This window comes from Manis javanica, chromosome 1 (assembly GCF_040802235.1).
Source record: "Manis javanica isolate MJ-LG chromosome 1, MJ_LKY, whole genome shotgun sequence".
NCBI classification, from domain to species: Eukaryota; Metazoa; Chordata; class Mammalia; order Pholidota; family Manidae; genus Manis; species Manis javanica.
In genome coordinates, this window is record NC_133156.1 from 203,501,015 (window position 1) to 203,520,615 (window position 19,601).

Sequence of the window (19,601 nt, forward strand, 5' to 3'; positions counted from 1 at the left end):
CCAGGAGTTGCGGTGGGTGTAGAGGCGTTTTGCAGAGGGGTAAAAGGGCTGGAGTTGAGGAAGAGTGGAGGACGCAACACTACGCACATGGGCGTCTTTCCCGATTCCCACCGTCCTCCTGGATTCCAGACTCGTTGCTGCTGCGGTGGGGCGAACTCAAAAGGCTGAAAGGCCTCGCACAACGCCTTACGACCTCTCACCTTCCCAGGAGAAAGGACTTAAGGGCAGTAATCGGTGGCCCAAGGGAGGCGGCGAACAGGAAGTGTACATATTGGAGCGCTGAAACTCTAACTCCCACCACACCAAGACAGCCACTCTCGGAGGCACCCAGGGGGCACACCGGAGGAGGGGCGGAGGGTACCGCGGTCCGTCACCCCCACATCCGGGACTCGCCCCTGTCCACCCCAACGCCCTGCCGCTCCGCTGCTCGAAGTGTAGTTTTGCACTTGGCAGCGCCCCGCGCTCCCTCGGGCACCATTCGGCCAGGCCCAGCCAGTCCGCCTGGGGTCCGACAAGGACTCCACGCCTCGTACGCTTCGCTCCACTTCAAGCCCGGGCTGGGGGCGCTGCACATATTCCCGAGAGGCTTGGGGCACTTCCCCCCAACAGTGGATTCGCCCTGAGTCAAGCCCTAAGAGTCCTCGGGAACACCTCCAAGCCTTCGCGGAGAGCCGGCACCCCTCGCACAGGTTTCCGCCGCGCGACACCCGCTCCCGGGCAGTCACTGCCTCTCAGAAAACTCTAACTTCTCACGGGGCCGCACTCCCCAGTTCGACACCCCCCGGGAGCCCACACACGACCCAAAGCGCAGACAGGGAAGACCCCCCTCAAAAGCGCCAATTCCTCACTGGACAGAAATGTCCGGGCGTGTCACGGGACAGGCGCCTCCGCGCCCCACGCCCAGCGCCGGCCGCACGCGCTGCCTCTGCGCCTGGAAGCGGTGCCGCGGGCCCGGGCGGGGAGCGCGGACGCCGGGCGACGCCGGGCCGGGACTCACCGTCAGCTCGGTTGCCGCAGCGGAGAGGCAAGGGTCGGCAGGGGAAAGACACAATATGGCAGAGCACCGCAGCTGCTCCCGGCTGCTTCCAGCAGCCGCCTCCGGGAAGACGCGGCAAAGAGCAGGCAGTGGCAGCTGCGGTGGCGGTCGCGGCAACACCACATCCCCCTCCCGCTTCGCTTCCTCCTCCTCCTCCCTCCGCCTCCCCCCGATGCCATGACAACGCGGCGCCAAGGAGATCAACCCCGCCCCTCGCGACCCTTCCGGAGGAGGACTCGGCTGGCCCCTCCTTGTCCCCTCCCACCTTAACCGAAGGACCCGCCCAGGGCCGGCGGGTTGCCCAGAACGGCGGGTGAGGGAGGAAAGCTGGGGCTGAGGGGAATCCGCGTTCGGCAGGGCGGGGCTCGCACGGAAGGCAGGGCAGAGAACGTGTGGGCCGGTGCGGGTTTTGGTCTGAGGACGGGCTGCGGAAGGCGGGAAAATGGAAGGCCTCGCCTGTCCCGGGAAGGACCTATAGGAGAGCGGCGGGGTGCGGCGCGGCCACTGACTGGCGGAGATGGCGCGGCGCGGGCATGGCGGGTGCCGGGGGAGGGTGACCGCCGGAGTCGGACGGCCCGCGGTGCCTGCGCTGGGACTGCAGCTATGGACCCGACAGCCTGAGTGCCTGTGGGTTTCCCTAAGAGCTTTCCGCCATTGGCCAGGCTTTTGAAAGCACTTTAGGAACGGTAAAGCATTAATATAAACTTAAAGATGTATTACCTTCTCTTGACTGAAATTTAATGTGAAAACGGAGCTCAGCGTATCTGTGGTGAAAAAAAAGAGGACTTTGGAGTTACATGCAAAATTTAATAAGCATAGCATTTACTGAGCACTCACTAAGTGCTAGGGCCTGGGCTAAACTCTTCACATACGTTGTCATAACTATAATGCTAAGATAACGTTACCAGATAAAATACAGTATTTTATTCACTTAAATCTCGATGTCAGATAAACAAAATAATTTTTTAATGTAAGGATGTACCATTTTGACGTATGTTTCCTGGCTTGTTTTGTTTTGTTTTTGCTAAATCTGCCAACCCTGTCCTAACTCTCACGAATTCCTACTTTACAGATAAGGAAACCGAGGCTTAGAAAAATGACCTGTCAAATATAAAGTGAGTGGCAGAACTAAGGCTCCATTTTACTATCATTCTGATCCTGATAATTAAATCTCTGAATATCTATGTCCACATATTAAAAACCTAGAGTGGGGATACCTATCTCACAAATGTGTTGATTGGATTAAAAGAAAGGGTATATGAAAGACACCTGGACAGTGACTGATGCATAGTAGGTACTAAGTGAAGTTCATTTCCTTTCTGAACAATGAATGTTAACAGGGATATTCACTATGTGCCAGGCTCTGAATATAAAGTGAGATGAGAATGAAAAAAGCTGCCTACTGACAATAAAACAAATCAAGCTGTGGGGATTATGAGATACAGAATTACAGATATCAGAATATGTAAAAACAAAAATGAAAGTGTTTGACCCTCCTTCCACACATGAAAATGCTATGTTTATATGATTTGTCCAAGGTCATCTACTAGTTACATTTGTTTTTCATTACACTGTCCTTAAGGGCCTCATTGCTTACATTCAGAGTAAGAGATCAGAAGGCAGATATATTCAGTGTGCTTCAACTGAAGCAAGGGTTGCTTCATTTTCTCCCTTCAGAGCAATGACTGTTGCCCCCACATGTGGATAAACTGAAGGAAGTTCCTAAAGGAACAGTGTAGTAGAAAGGGAACTGAGGAGAGGAGGGGAAGATTGAGAGAAAGTGACTTCTGAAGAGCCACAGCCTCCTCAGACCTTAATCCTGTTTTATATCTCTGCTGGCCATCATCATGGTGGCCACTAACATAATATAGGTAGGTCTTCATCTCCTTACAAATTAGTATATTATTATCTTACTTGATATGTTGAACTTTAGTTTCTGTTTTTCCTTCTAGTCTATTTTAAACTTAGGTGGCCAGTCTTCCTCAACTCTAGAAGAATCATAGAATTTGAAAGATGGAAGTTATGTATACTTAGAAATATCATATAGGAGCTCAGTCTATCATTGATGCAAAAACTAACCCAAAAAGTATGTAACTTGTCCAAAGTCAAATAATGAATCTACTGCATCTCATCCACTGGTTTTCCCCACTGACTGATTCAGTCTGGAGAGGAGCATGTTTAAATAATTTCTGCTGGGTAATATAATCTCACATCTCTTAGAAAATCAGTCACACTTGGAGTACCTTAGAGTAGAGGGACGCTTGTATACCTAGAAGCTATTTTAAAGGACTTTGAACATGGAAAAGCTCTGATTAAAAGTAATGATGACTCAGAGTGAGTAGCTTTCCCCAGGAAGTTACATGAGAAAAAAGGCTAGTTAAACCAGAGCTCAACTCTTTGGGAAAAAGAGGATTCTGGAATTTAAGGTCAGTTGTGAAGCTTATATTCTTCTTTCTCCAAAATACGTTAACATATTCAATAATAAACTTTACTGGAAGACAAATCTTTAAAATGCCTGCATGTTTAGGCTGAAAAGTGATAGGAACCCAAATACATAAGTTTGTATTTTAAATGTGTTTATCATTGTGTTATATATATTTAACAAAAGACTTTTGATCACAAATTGAGGAATCTAAAAATTACCAGTTTAACAAAAAGGAATCTAAGCTAAAATCCCTTGAGCTCAATGACCATGTCTTTTTCAACCTTTTGGTATAATTTCTTAGAACAGCTTTTGGGACAGAGGTGATGTTAAATAATATTTGTCAATAACAGAAATAACTTTCCTCAAACTATATGATATGAAGACTAGGATACAACATTCCTAAGTACTGGTTTGCCACTTGGGCTAACAATTAGAATTGTGAATGAAAGCCTAATTTTTTTTCCTTAAGGATTTTTTTCCAATGCACTTCCTAAGAGCAACTATCTGTATTTAATAACACCTACATTTCTGTAAGCCCTGGTATTGGCAGTAATTTGGATCACTCCTACTCAGGGCACTAGAAAATTTTAACAAAATATCAGCGCAGAGGCACCAGAGAACTAATAAAATAGGAATTATCAGGCCATGATCTGAAGAATAATGGAGACCCATGCAAGTCCATTTATCCACTCGGTAGAGGATTGTTGAGAGATGATCAGGGATAGGGATAAGCAATTAGAGTTCTGGGTGTTGTAGGGGGAATGGAGGAGAACTCTGTGGAAGTCCCCTTGCTTGGATGGAGAATTCAAATGGCTGTATCCTAGAAGTAAAGGGGCAATATATCTCAGTTTCAAATCATCCTAACCTTGAGATTGGATTAAGGTAATTCTTGTAAGCAAATGCTCCCACCCCCTTGGCAGAAGCAAACTAAAATCCTTTTGTAAATACAATGTTGAGTACACAATAAAAATAGTCACATGAGTCAGGAATAACAGAACCATAAAAGAGACTCAGAAGGGATTCAGATAGTAAAATTACCAGACAGATTTAAAAATAAATAAATTATTTTTATTTAATTTTACTATGTATAAATCAATAAAATATGGCATTAAAAATTTAGGCAGATGACTAGGAACCTGAAAAAAGAATCAGATGAAAATTTTGGAACCAAAAAATTGACTGATTAGAAATAACTTGATGGGTAGATAAAGAAAGATAAAAGTAAAACTAGTGAACTAGAAGGTAAGTGAGAAGAACTGTGCTGAAAGAAGCATAAGGAAGAAAAGGGGTGAAAAATACAGAATGCAGGGAAAGCATATAGAAGGTAAATGATAACGTTCAATAAGCACTTGAATGGAATTCTAGAAGAAAAACAATATTGGGCAAAAATACCATTTGGACTAATGAATCCCCAGCAGGATAAAAAAAAATTTTTTTAATGTACTCAATTGACATATAGACACATCATGGAAAAACTGCTGAAATCCAAAGACAGAAAAATCCTAAGAGCAAGTAAAGAAAATAAAAGTTGACTTTTAAAGAAACAATAATTAGACTTATAACTGACTGTTTCACAAATTATCTGAATCCAAGAAAATGACAGAATGATAACTTTAAAGGACTAAAAACAAATCTTTTAAGAATGAAGTTGAAATTAAGAAACTTTCAAACAAAATAGAGTATTTGTCACCAGCAGATTCACAATGTCATTCTTTAGGCTGAAGGAAATTGATCTTGTTGTTGGGCAATCCAATTCATAGAGTTCTCCCTGCATTCTTGGTGAGACCTTGACCTAGGAGAGAGTTCTTCACTCTGATCGAGAAAAAAATTCACGAACAAGTCATACAAGTGTAGGTAAGAAAGGAATTCATTAAAGCAAGAGTAGTAGTAAGTGGCTGCAGCCTTGCTAGGAGCAAAGAGCAAGGAAGAACAGAGGGAGGGAGGAAAGTTCATTGAACTCCCCGCTCAGCATAGGTCAAATCCCTTGTCAACTCCTGAAGCCAGGGTCACCTGGCGTCCAGTGTCTACTTCAATCTGCATGACATGGGTACTAAGCCCCTACCACCCCAGGATTTGGGGGAACTGCAGAATACTGGAGGGACTGAGATTATGTTCTGAGAACTTCTCCAAAACAAAGAAAGATGATTTTCGGGCAAACTAGTAAAAGCATGATCGTACAGCTTTAGTCCCTATGGGTCACCGAGGCAACTTGTAAGTCCAGATAAGAGATCTTACTAGCCCTTCCCTGCTTGTCTGAAGTAGAGCACAGAGAGTGAAGACTTGTGCTTAAGTCTAGAAAATGTAATGATATATAAAAGTAACAAAGACACTTAGCACTGGAAAAGGGTTCTCTTATTAACTTGAGAAGATTGGAAGAGCACAGAGACAAAACACAGTAAGTTGAGCAGCAAAAAGGCTTTATTTAGGGCAAAGTAGACACTTCAGGAGTGCTGGCAGCCTCAGAGAAGGTGTGCTTAAGGGCTTAGGATTTGTGTCTTCTAAGGATTCCAAGAATGGGATAAAGGGCCAAGGGAGCATAGGCTTGACATATGGTGTCATGAGGTCTATATCCAGTGAGAGCCATTATGTCATCATTCATAGTCAATCCTCTAGATGTTCTGTAAGAGAAACTTAATAAGGATTTTATTGATCCTGTTCTTCTCCAAGGTAGGGATTACCCTCAAGCAGTGGGAACATATCATTTAGGACTGCTTGCCCTGCCTTAAGATAGGGCTATTTGTTGGCTAATTATGATAAAATATGTTGGGAATTTTAACCTTCTAGCTCCCTGGTTTTTAACACAGAATCTTAGCCTTAAGATGAAGCCCCTCCTGTTCTTACTATACTGTTTATATCTCAGCATTTTTCATCATAGGAAGGAAAAATTAGTCATGATGCTTGTCCCATGTCCCTGCTCTACCTCAATCCCAGTTGTAATAAGGTCAGAGATATATGAGGAAATAAGGATCAATTAAAATGATAAATATGTGGGTAAATCTAGATGAATATTGGTATTGCCTATATAATAAAATAATAGTAATGACTTCTGGATTTAAAAATAGATAACAATATTACACAAGTCAGAAGAGGGTATATGGAATCAGGTTCTAAAATTAGCTTTGCCAAGGAGAATGGAAAAATTTACAGTAGTAGACTCTGCTAAGTCAAAAATGCATCTTGTAATCTCTAGAATAACCATTTGAGAATGGTAAAAGACTACATGTGTTAGTTAAGGTTTTCCAGAGAAATAGATGTAACAGAATGTATATGTGTGTATATACAGAGAGAAACAGAGAGAGAAAGCAAGAGACTTATTTTAAGGAATTTCTAAAGTGATTGTGGAGGCTTGGTAAGTTCAAAGTCTGGATAGACTCCCAGGTTGGAGACCCAAGGAATAGTTGCAGTTCTAGTCCAAAAGCAGACTGCTGACAGAATTCCTTCTTGCTCAGGGGCAATCAGTCTGTTCTGTTAAAGCCTTCAAGTAATGGATGAGGCCCACTCACACTGTGGAGGGCACTCTTGTTTTATACAAAGTCCACTGACTTAAGTGAAGATCTCATCCAAAACAGAACAAAAACATCTTCACAGAAGCATCTAGAATAATGTTTGAACAAACATCTGGGCACTATTTCACAACCAAGTTGACAAATAAAATTAATCATCATGTGAAATTTCCAATCTGAGAGAGGAAAGGAATAGAGTAATAAATAGTAATCAGTCTTAATGCAAGATAGGAGAAAAATGAGGACATATAACAGGCAAGACAAATAAAAAGCATTTAATAAGATGGTAGATTTAAACCCAAGTATATCACTAATTATAGTTAAGTGAAAACAGATCCTTATTTAATGAGAAATACTGTTTTGGTGTGTAGCCAAACTACCCCAGGTTTTCTGCCTTTAAACCACCACCATTGTATTGTATTTCACGATTTGGTGGGTCAGGAATTTGGGTAAGACACAAAGGGAATGGCTTTTCTCATCTCTGGATGATGTCTGCTAGGGCCAAAACATTCCAGTTAGCTTCTTCACTCTTATGTCTAGCATCTCAGGTAGGATAGTTCCAAAAGCTGGGGGTTACCCATATTAGCTTGACTTAAATCATATGTATGAGAACTTGCTTTTCACTGTTGATTTTTGTACAAGTAGTTCATGATTTCTTCCTCTCCACATGGCCTCTTATAGTCTCTCTGGGGTGATAGGCAGGCTGACCCACAAACTTGGAGCTTCCAGAAGGATTAGGCTTGGAACTAGCATATTGTCACTTCTTATTCTGTTGGATAAAGTAAATTACAGGCATATCCCAGAATGAAAAGTAGGGAATTATATAAGGGCATAAATATTAGTAGATGTGATAAACCTGGAGCCACCAATCAATGTAACCAGCTAGCACAGAATCAGAACCTAATGACGTTGTACACCTGAAACTAGTATAATATTGTTTGTCAACTATTCTTTAATTTAAGATAGTTAAAAAAAATCAGTAAGAACATAGATTTGAACAATATTATTAACAGAGCTGAATATAAAGTTATATTGAGTACATTTCTATAATCTTTTATATATGAATAAGTGCATTAGTTCATATTATTTCTGTTTTGGCTCTTGAAGCTGGAAGGGACATTTAAGGATCTTAAGCCTTCAGGTTTGTTAAAGCCTATCTATTTTACAGATATATTTACCATTGTATTGCCTTTACCCCATTCATTAAATAAACATATTAAGTTCCTGCTATATGCCAGGCCCTGTACTTAGCACAGAGATGAAAGCTATAGTTAGAACTACAGACAAGCAAATCGGAAAATAGAATGTGACATTATTTCAAGTGCAGTGATAGCACTTTACATAAGGAGCAATGGGAACCACATCCTAACTCAGCCACTGGAGATGAAGCCTGAGCAAAGTCTGAAGAAAGAAAAGACCAGGGAAGTGGCAATGTGAGGGTGGGGAGTGGGATGGCACCTAGCAAAGCCTAGTTGTGTGAGAGCATGACTGGTCAAGTCAAAACTGCCAGTCATTTGGAATGTCTGGAGTGTAAAAGGTTGCTTGAGTTAGAATTTATCTGGTTGCAAGAAACAGAAACTCATGCTGGCTGGCTAAAGTTAAAGTTGAGTAAATACAAAACTAAGCAGACATAACTTGTGAGACATAACTGTGGGAAGCACAGCGACATTTTAGGATGCTTCCCCTTTGTCTCTCTCATCTGGTCTCTAGGGCTCTTCTTTGTATGGCTGCTTCATTCCCTCCACAGATTGGCTTCTCTGCTCACTTGTCTGCTTGCATATGGCCTACTATGGCTGTCCCAAAGAGTGCCCCAGCTCTCCACCTCCAATCCCCATACAATTTGCCAAACTTACCTGGTTAGCAACCTCCAGTTATTACTTAACTCAGTCTCAGGGTCCTAATTACAAATTCCCAGGAGCTATAATCTGATTGATCCAGTTTCAACATGCGTGTAATTCAGAAGTCAGTGAACTATGGCCTGAGGGTAGCCAAATAGGGTCCACTGTCTGCCTTTTAAATAAAGTTATAATGGACCACACATGCATTTACATATTGTCTACAGCTCCTTTGACATTACAAAGAGAGTTGAGTAGTTGTGACTATAGACTGGAAGCCAAAAATATTTACTGTTTAGACTTTTAAAGAAAATTTGCTGACCTCTGCATTAGACAGTTGGATGTGGAGACCTAGGGCTATATAGAGGCTTAGGGAGAGTCAGCTCTGATAATTGAAGCTCTGAGAGTGGATTACACCTCCCACCTCTTTGCAGAAAAAGAATAATGTGGGGGAAAGGCAGCCAAGAAAGCATTTTGAGGAAAGAATTATTTGAATGCTCTAAAACAGGAAAGAAAATAATTAGTCTCAAGTGCATGTTAAATTTTCCGAAGAAAGTGTGGAATAGTGCAAGACAGTTACTCCGTAATCTGCAGAAGTTCATTAAGATGCTAAATTTAGGAGAGTGTGTCACCAGAACTGCCTTTAAATAACTCACTGGTGGCAAATTTCCCAGACCCTCCATAGTTAGCTCTTGCTGAGATGAACTGGCTAAGGCACAATGTTCACTGTATACATATAAAGATTTTTAAATGAACATCCAGAAGGTTAAATATTATTGCCTAATATCATTCTTGGCCTAAGGTCTTATGATCGTGGATATCCTCATCTCCCACTGCCCACTTATTTCCAATGGTGATTTTGCTCTCATTTAAGCAAGTTCTTAACAAGGACAATTTAGGGCTTTATTATTTTTTTTATTTTTGGTTAGGTATATGCAATATAAGGCAGATTATTAAGCCATGAGTAGGAGATAAATAAATCAGCACAGAAGATCCTAGTTTTCTAGTTAAAGTTCTGGTTTACCTTTAAATATCATTGAAAGGTAATGAACAACAAATAGTGGTGAATAAGAGATAAACCACAGGTAACTTCTGCTTTAGAATAGTTGAGGAGGGCCATAAGGCCTTAATGAAAAGATGGGATTTGATTGGACATTGAAGATTGGTGAGAATTACTAAATGAAGTGTGGAAGAGAAAAAAGAAATGACATTCCAGGTAGTAGAATAAATTGATAGTTCTGTAATTGATGATCTGAGAGCCTCCAAAAATTAAATATATAATCTGTATTTCATATAGTAGCTAAAATCCTTCAAAAATTTTAAGTATTTTGTACACATCATTTTCCCATCTATTACTTAATCAAAGCTATACAATGTTTTTGGAAGAATTACCTTTATTATTTTGACTGCTTGGCACTATAACTTGACTTGAATCTAGGCAGCAAGTTTTTTCATCTAAAAAGATATTTCAACACAGATATAAACATTTAAACGTGCATACAAATTCACATAGGTGTTTGTGATTTTATTTTTGGTATGCTCTGGAATAACTATAATTCTGTAGGCAGGGCTGGTTTCATGGCTGGGTGATCAGTACATTCCCATAGGGCCTGATGCCCAGAAAGGCTTGCTTCTGGGGTATAATGTCTGCAGTCTCCTTTTAAAATTCTTAATTTTTATCTTTGAATTTGTGTTTTGTAAGTGAAGTTCAATAAGACAATGGAGCACATGATGGGGGATTGGAGCCTTAGCTCACACATGGTCCTACTTCCTGCCTTTTGCCACCTTCCCAGGATGAGTACTCAGCTGCTGGCCTCTCCCGTGCCCTGGCATCCCAAGCTCTGTGCAGTGTCTTTGCCACTGCCTCGGTGGCAACCAGGTCATGGGAGAGAGGGAGAAGGTTGTATTCTGCCAAAACCTTCTAGCATGATACCTGGGTATCACCCTGCAGCATCTTGGGGCAGGACATGCTGTGGCCACCCCTGTTCTGGACTGGCACTGCCACAGTGTACGAAGATACACTGGTCACTGCCTTGGCAAGGACGAGCTCTTGTCCACTCCTACCTGCATGCCAAATGCTTCCTGGCACGGAGGTTGCAGTCTTCTGGGGGTTGCCTGTTTGCCTGGGTTAGGATGATGGGCAGTGGGAAAAGAGGTTTGATGTCCTGCCCTGGTCAGGGCACAGCATAAAGGTCCTGCAACTGGTGACAGGTGAACCTGGCAGCTGATAGATGCTGAGCACTCATGTCGTGGAATGGGGTCCCGAGATGCCTGTGAACAGCTGCACTCACCCAGAAAGGATCTACTAATAAAGGAGCAATATTAATTACCACCATGATGAGCTGAGAGAGAGAAGAAAAAAGTGTTTTCTGTTTTAGTATCTTTAGCATTGTAGTACATTGGCACTTTTTCTGCTTTTTGAACAAGGTACCACATTTTCGTTTATCATTGGGCACTGCAAATAATGTGGCCAGTCCTATGTGTAGGCAATATACTACTTTTTCCTATTTAAGTAACAGACTATAACATCAGAAATGGTGATGTTCTTCCATTAGTGAAAATAAGCCAATTTTTACAGCACATGGTATTATTAATCTTCAATTACCATTGATAGATTTAGCAAAGGGGAAGCAATTTTTTTCCCATACCCATAAGAATCATGGTATCATTAAATTCATTTTATTATATGATTTAAAATTAATAAGCAGGGAAGAAAATTTAGTAGTTGTCAGTAAAATTCCATTTTAAATTGCAGTAATTTTTTTTCTGGATGTTCTTGATACCCAGCAATCATGATAGAAAATGTTGCTTATGTATAGATATTATATTACAAAGGAGAATTTATTTTCAGTTCTGAGGCAGTGAAGGCTTCTAAGAATAAAATAAGCATTAAAAATAATTGAATCTTTGAAATATGCATTTCTTGCTGATATTATTGCTTTCTTGTGTTAGGGAAATAGTATAGCTTGGTAGAAAGAACTCCGGATTCTGAGTTAGAACAAGAAAATGGACAAGTTAGTTTTTCTAGCTCTGAATTTTATCTTTCTTAAATAAAGACTTTCAACTAACTAGATAATTTCTCAGTTTCTTCCAATCCTGGAGTTCAATGAAATTTGAATAGCATGCTATAACCACACACACACTTTATTTATTTGAATGGATATTACTACCATTAAACTATCTTTAATAACTATGAGTCTTAGGACAACTGGGACATGTTTGCATGAGAGGAATAGAAACTACTGAATTTGCTCCAGTAAAAATTCTTTTTCCTTTTGAGAAATTGTGTCATGTAAAACAAGAGTGTATAAAATACAAATGTGTGAATATTAAAAATAACCATCACCCAGACTAAGATATGTAAATAACACTGCCATACCTTAGAAGCCCCTTGTTTGCATCTCTCTGAAAAGATCTCCCTTCCTCCCCTCCAGAAGTAATATGTTCCTTTTTTGAGATAATCATTCTCTTACAATTATGTATAGATTTTCCATCTATATAGGTAATGTTAATATGTTATTTTAAAGGAAGCTGCATTATAAAAATATCCTTTTATAATCCACAAAACATAGGGAACGACTAACCTGAAAGAAGGATAGGACTTAATTCATTTTGGGACTCAGTTTCAAGATTTTAGATAACCTGTGCTCTAGTGCTCCACCATTAATGTGCTTCAGCTACCAAAGTATTGAGATAGGAAATCTGATTGGCTAAAATGGGTTGTTTCTCCTTAGTTAGATGTCTACCTTTGATCCATCAACTTTGGCTGGGGAGAACACAAAGTAGAAACAGGACAGTCAGAACAGTTCAAGTCAGGGTTTATTTATTCAAAGCTTACACACTGATCAGGTTCTAGCCAATAATAATGTCACTTTGGACAAGTCTGAACTACCATTGCTTTATTTTCTCATCAGCAAATAACAGCATTTCACAAACTTTTAAAAAATATCTTTAGTTTTTTTAGAGATGAAAATGTAACCTTAATTCAATTAATCTGCCAAATGAAATTATTTCCCTCTTTTACTGGGCCTTTCTTGGGTGTTTGTGTTACCAGTTTATGGAGATATGTATTACTGCTTTGCATTGGGCTTCTGCTCTCTGGCCAGGCCCATGTCTTATTCCTTTTTAACCAATTAAGAAGCTCAAGTGCCACATTTTCAATGAGAAACATGGATAGAATAAAGCACATTCTTTTCTATTTACCACATTACTTTAGACATAAATTGTATATTAGAGATGCAGATCATTGATTCCACCCATCTTCCATTCTAAAAGAGTCTGACTTCTCTATCACAGCAGTACTCTTGCTGGCCTGTTTGTACTATGTCACCCTACCCCTTTCCTGAACATTTGGCTGGCCTATTAAGGCATCCATTTCATAGTTAAACCAATCGAATTTTCCTTTTTGAAATTTTGAGAGGCGATGCAGAAACCTAGGGAGTAGGTAGTGTGTCCCTTTCATAGAGAGCCAGAGAGGGTGACTGCCCTATTCCTGGCCTTGCCTTCTTTTTGAATTCTGTAAGATCAGTAATTCTTACAGTATAGATCAACAGTATAATAAACACTTGAACTAATTTGAGTAGCTTGCTTGAAATACAACTTGCTTTAAAACAAATAGAAAAAAAATTTTAGATACTATTAGATAAGTTTAGATAAGTTTTTTCTTTTTTTTTTAAACTAATTTTTTCCTAAAACAGTGGTTCTGAAACTTTAGCATGTATCACAATTAGCTGTAAACTTCTTAAAGCACAGATTGCTGGATCCCAGACTTTCTGATTCAATACAGATGGTACTGAGATGTTATATTTCACATTTCTAGCAAGCTCCCAGGTGATGCTAATCTTCCTGGTCAAAGGACCCCTCCTTGAGAAACAATGCCCTAGGGATAATTTTCTAGGATGACCATATCTAACAGAACTTTTTTTAAAAAACAAAAATTAAGATTCTGCAGAATAGTGTAGGGTTAAGAGTTCATGACCTGGATGAAACCATACAATCTAGATGCAGATCCTGGCTCTGCCACTTACAAGTGGGTGAGTTTGAGTAACATACTTAACCTTTCTGTACCTCTGCTCCTCTTCCTCTGTAGAGTGAAGAGTGTAACAGGCAATACCAACAGACAACCAAGCACTGTTCCAGGGATACCATTCATATAGACTACAACATGAATGGCATCTCCTAGAATTGTGCAAAGTTGCCATCCTGTTCTGAATACCTAACTCATGGATTTGTGGTGATTAAGGGTTAAATAAAGTATAATGCATATGAAGGGTTTAGAATACTGTCTGGCATGTGTTAAGGGCTCGTTTGGTGATAACTATGAGAAAATGGTCTGTGTCTTGGCTGTGAAAAGAATGGTCATTGTAACTGTATCCTTAGTTAAGAACTAGAGGAGTGTAGGTACCACTGTACTGGTGTGGTGGAGTAAAAAAAATTATTTTTCAAAAAAATACGTGCTTTGGAGAACAGGGAAGAGGCAAAAGAAAAGATCCCAATTCTCCCTGAGCACAAAACTACCCTTTACCCCATAAATATACCTACTGTAAAATTAAGCAAATAGTCACTGCTGTCCCCAAATTATATTTTAGTACTGTGAAACATTAATATTCTAACCATCATGAAGTAATTGGTGCTCTATATAGATTGGACCCTAATGGTTTTTATAATTAAGTCACTTTACTTATCCAACATACTGTGTTATGATTTAAAATATTCCTGAAGGGCATATGTAGTATTCTGCCCAATTTATTTGCCAATATAAGAAAGTGCTTTAAGTAAGAAAACAGTTAAAACCAAGGTTGTTTTTGGAATTGTAGAGATAGTACAAGTCAGGTGAGCTTGTTATCTTAAGTCCTTTGAAAGATTCTCAAGATGGAGGCGTGAATAGAGTTGTGGAAATCTCTTCCCAAAACCATAATATACTTTGAAAATACAGCAAATACAACTATTCCTAAAAGAGTGACCAGAAGATACAGTATACGAGCCAGGCTACATCTGCGAGAACCCAACATCTCACAGAAAAGGGTAAGATAGAAAGCCGTGTGTGACCTGTCAGGACCCGAGTACTCCCCACACCCCAGCTCACCAGTGGGAGGAAGGGAATCAGAGTGGGAAGGGAGTGGAAGCACAGGACTGCTAAATAACCAGCCCTGGTGGTCTGCCCAGGGAGCACAGACACACATTGCATGGTGCACTGGATATTTGAGGAGCAGAAAGGCAAGGTCTGAGATAGAGACTATGAACAGGTTCCCACAGCTGGCTGCCCTGATACAAAAGAAAAGCATGCACTTTAAAACTCTTAAAAGGGACAAGGGTTTAACAGGGGGACAAAATCATCCTGGCACACTTAGCCTAGCAAGCTGGGAATCTTAAGGAACTTCACATGCCCTAACCCCCTGGGGGGCAATGCAGCTCTGAACCCCCATGCAGCAATAAGCAGCCTGCCATTCCTTCCTTCCATTGGCACTGCAAGCAAACTGGCTGAACTGCCATTGCTGGAGAACAGCCAGGGAGCAGCCCTGCCTACAGCAACCACACAGCTTAGCAAGGAGGCTTCTCACTGTGCATGGCTAACCGGCCCAGACCCAGAGGCTGCTCCCTGCATGTGGTTGACTGACACAGACAGCAGAGACTGGCAGAGTCTGGAAGGCACAAAGGGGCTTTGTTCTTATGGCAGAATACGTGCTGATTGCCTGCAACCCCCGCCAGAGCCCTAGGGCATCCTGAGGGCTGCCCCGCCCACGGCAGCTAGGGAATTAACCAAGAGGCTGCTCCCTGTGTATAGTTGACCAGCACAGAGAGTGGAGACAGTACAGAGTCCAGAAGGCAAGAAAGGGCTTTATTCTCACAGCAGAATACGCGCCACTCACCTGCAACCTCCAACAGTGCCCTAGGCCATCACAAGGGCTGCCACATCCACAGCATCTTAGGGGACTTACCCAGAGGCAGCTCCCAACATGCGGTTGACCAGCCTAGATAGTGCAGATGGGCACAGAGTCTGGGAAGCATGAAGGGCCTCCATTCTCACAGCAGAACACACACTGCTTGACTGCAACACCAGCCAGCACCCTAGGCCATCCCAAGGGCCACCCCATCCATGGCAGCTCAGGGGATTAGCCAACAGGCTGCTCCCTGTGTGCAGTTAACCGGCACAGACAGCAGAGATAGGCAAGGCAACTGGCAAGCAGAAAGGGACTTTGTTCTCCCAGCTGACACATACCCCATTCACTGGTGACCACTCCCATTGCCATGAAAAGGCAGAATAACCTTCTTCAGCCCCCAATTCCTCAAACACCAGAGAGAGGGCTTGGTGGGACTGAAATCACGAATCTTCCTGAAAAAGAATTCAAAATAAAAGTAATAAGCATGCTGATGGAGCTACAGACAAATATTCAAGAGCTAAGAGATGAACTGAGGGAGATAACAGAAATGAAACAAACAAAGGAAGGATATAAGAGCAGACTGGATGAGGTGCAAGAGACAGTTAATGGAATAGAAATCAGAGAACAGGAACACAGAGAAGCTGAGGCAGAGAGAGATAAAAAGATCTCTAGGAATGAAAGAATATTAAGAGAACTGTGTGACCAATCCAAATGGAACAATATTCACATTATAGGGTACCAGAAGAAGAACAGAGAGAAAAAGGGATAGAAAGTGTCTCTGAAGAAATAATTGCTGAAAACTTCTCCAAGCTGGGGAAGGAAATAGTCTCTCAGAACGTAGAAGTCCACAGATCTCCCAATGCAAGGGACCCAAGGAGGACAACACCAAGACAAATAATAATTAAAATGGCAAAGATGAAAGACAAGGACAGCGTATTAAAAGCAGCCAGAGAGAGAAAAAAGATCACCTACAAAGGAAAACCCATCAGGCTATCATCAGGAAAACCCATCAGGAGGGATTAAACAATTCCCAGATAAGCAAAAGTTGTGGGAATTTACCTCCCACAAACCATCTCTACAATGTATTTTAAAGGGACTGCTCTAGATGAAAGTATGCCTAAGGCTAAATAGATGTCACCAGAGAAAATAAAGCCACAGCAAAGAAAGTAGACCAACCAAATACTAACTAAATGCAACATAAAATCAACTATCCACAAAATCAGTTAAGGGAAACACAACGAAGACAGAATAAAACACCTAACATAAAAAGAGAGGAGGAAGAAGAAAAAGAAGGGAGAGAAATAATCATCAGTCTGTGTTTATAATAGTATAATAAGTGAGTTAAGTTAGATGGTTAGATAGTAAAGAAGCTACCCCTGAACCTTTGGTAACCATGAATCCAAAGCCTGCAATGGCAATAAGTACATATCTATGGATAATCACCCTAAATATCAGTGCACTGAATGTACCAATCAAAAGACACAGAGTAATAGAATGGATAAAAAAGCAAGAACCATCTATATGTTGTCTGCAAGAGACTTTCCTCAAACCAAAAGACATACACAGGCTAAAAGTGAAGGGATGGAAAAAGATATTTCATGCAAATAATAGGGAGAAAAAAGCAGGTGCTGCAGTACTTGTATAGGACAAAATAGACTTCAAAACAAATAGAGTAACAAGAAACAAAGAAGGACATTACATAATGATAAAGGGATCAATCCAACAAGAGGATATAACCATTATGAATATCTATACACCCAACACAGGAGCACCTTCATATGTGAAAGAAATACCAACAGAATGAAGGAGGAAATATAATGCAATGCATTCATTTTAGGAGACTTCAACACAACACTCACTTCAAAGGACAAATCAATGAGACAGAAAATAAGTAAAGACGGAGGCACTGAACAACACATTAGAAGAGATGACCTAACAAACATCTACAGAATTCTACACCCAGAACCAGCAGGATACACATTCTTCTCAAGTGCACATGGAACATTCTCCAGAATAGACCACATACTAGGCCACAAAAAGAGCCCCAGTAAATTCCGAAAGATTGAAATTTTACCAACCAACTTCTCAGATTGCAAAGGTATAAAACTAGAAATAAATTTTACAAAGCAAACAAAAAGGCTCACAAACACATGGAGGCTTAATAACATGCTCCTAAATAATCAGTGGATCAGTGACCAAATTAAAACAGAGATCAAGCAATATATGGAGAGAAATGAAAACAACAGCACAATGCTCCAACTTCTGTGGGACACAGCAAAGGCAGTTGTAAGAGGAAAGTATATTGCAATCCAGGCCTATCTAAAGGAGGAAGAACAATCCCAAATGAAGAGTCTAAATTCACAATTATTGAAATTGGAAAAAGAACAACAAATGAGGCCCAAAGTCAGCAGAAGGAGGGACATAATAAAGATCAAAGAAGAAATAAATAAAATTGAGAAGAGTAAAACAATGGAAAAAATCATTGAAACCAAGAGCTGGTTCTTTGAGAAAATAAACAAAATAGATAAAGCCCTAGCCATACTTATTAAGAGTAAAAGGGAATCTACACACATAGAAATGAGAAAGGAAAAATCACGACAGACACCACAGAAATACAAAGAATTATTAGAATACTATGAAAATCTATATGGTAACAAACTGGATAATATAGAATAAATGGACAACTTTCCAGAAAAATAGAACCTTCCAACAGAAGAAACAGACCAATTACCAGCAACAAAATTGAATCAGTAATCAAAAAATTGCCCAAGAACAAAAACCCTGGACCAGATGGAGTCACCACTGAATTTTATCACACATTTAGAGAAGACATAATACCCATTCTTGTTAAAGTTTTCCAAAAAATAGAAGAGGAGGGAATACTTCCAAACTCATTCTATGAAGCCAGCATCACTCTAATACCAAAACCAGGCAAAGACCCCACCAAAAAAGAAAATTACAGACCAATATCCCTGATGAACACGGATGCAAAAATACTCAATAAAATATTAGCAAACTGAATTCAAAAATACATCAAGAGGCTCATACACCATGATCAAGTGGGATTCATCTCAGGGATGCAAAGGTGGTACAACAGTAAAAAATCCATCCACATCATCTACCACATCAACAAAAGGAAGGATAAAAACCACATGATCATCTCCATAGATGCTGAAAAAGCATTCAACAAAATTCAACATCCATTCATGATAAAAACTCTCAACAAAATGGGTATAGAGGGCAAGTACCTCATCATAATAAAGGCCATATATGACAAACTCAGAGCAAACATCATACTTAACAGCGAGAAGCTGAAAGCTTTTCCTCTAAGATCAGGAACAAGACAAGGATGCCCACTCTTCCCCCTTTTATTCAACGTGGTACTGGAGGTCCTAGCCTCGGCAATCAGACAACACAAGGAGATAAAAGGCATCCAGATTGGTAAGGAAGAAGTCAAACTGTCACTGTTTGCACATGACATGATATTGTATGTAAGAAACCCTAAAAGATCCACTCCAAAACTACTAGAACTAATATCTGAATTCAGCAAAGTTGCAGGATACAAAATTAGTACACAGAAATCTGTTGCATTCCTATACTCTAATGATGAACTAGCAGAAACAGAAATCAGAAAAACAGTTCCATTCACAATTGCATCAAAAAGAATAAAATACCTAGGAATAAACCTAACCAAGGAAGTGAAAGACCTATACCCTGAAAAACTGCAAGACACTCTTAGGAGAAATTAAAGAGGACACTAATAAATGGAAATTCATCCCATGCTCTGGGGTAAGACAAATTAATATTATCAAAATGGCCATCCTGCCTAAAGCAATCTACAGATTCAATGCAATTGTTATCAAAATACCAACGGCATTCTTCAACAAACTGGCACAAATAGTTCTAAAATTCATATGGAAC

General features: G+C 40.5%; 1 protein-coding gene across 3 annotated transcripts in view; it reads right to left on the minus strand.

Annotated features, from left to right (window-relative positions):
• The window catches only part of FOXN2 (forkhead box N2), an 85,816-nt gene extending 84,389 nt beyond the window's left edge, over positions 1-1,427 (minus strand). The window contains exon 1 of one of the 3 annotated variants that reach the window (XM_073213468.1): positions 998-1,427. The gene's annotated coding sequence lies outside the window, so the exon portion shown is untranslated. The other 2 variants (XM_017675263.3, XM_073213466.1) reach the window with 2 other exon arrangements.
• Between the last annotated feature and the right edge of the window lie 18,174 nt (positions 1,428-19,601).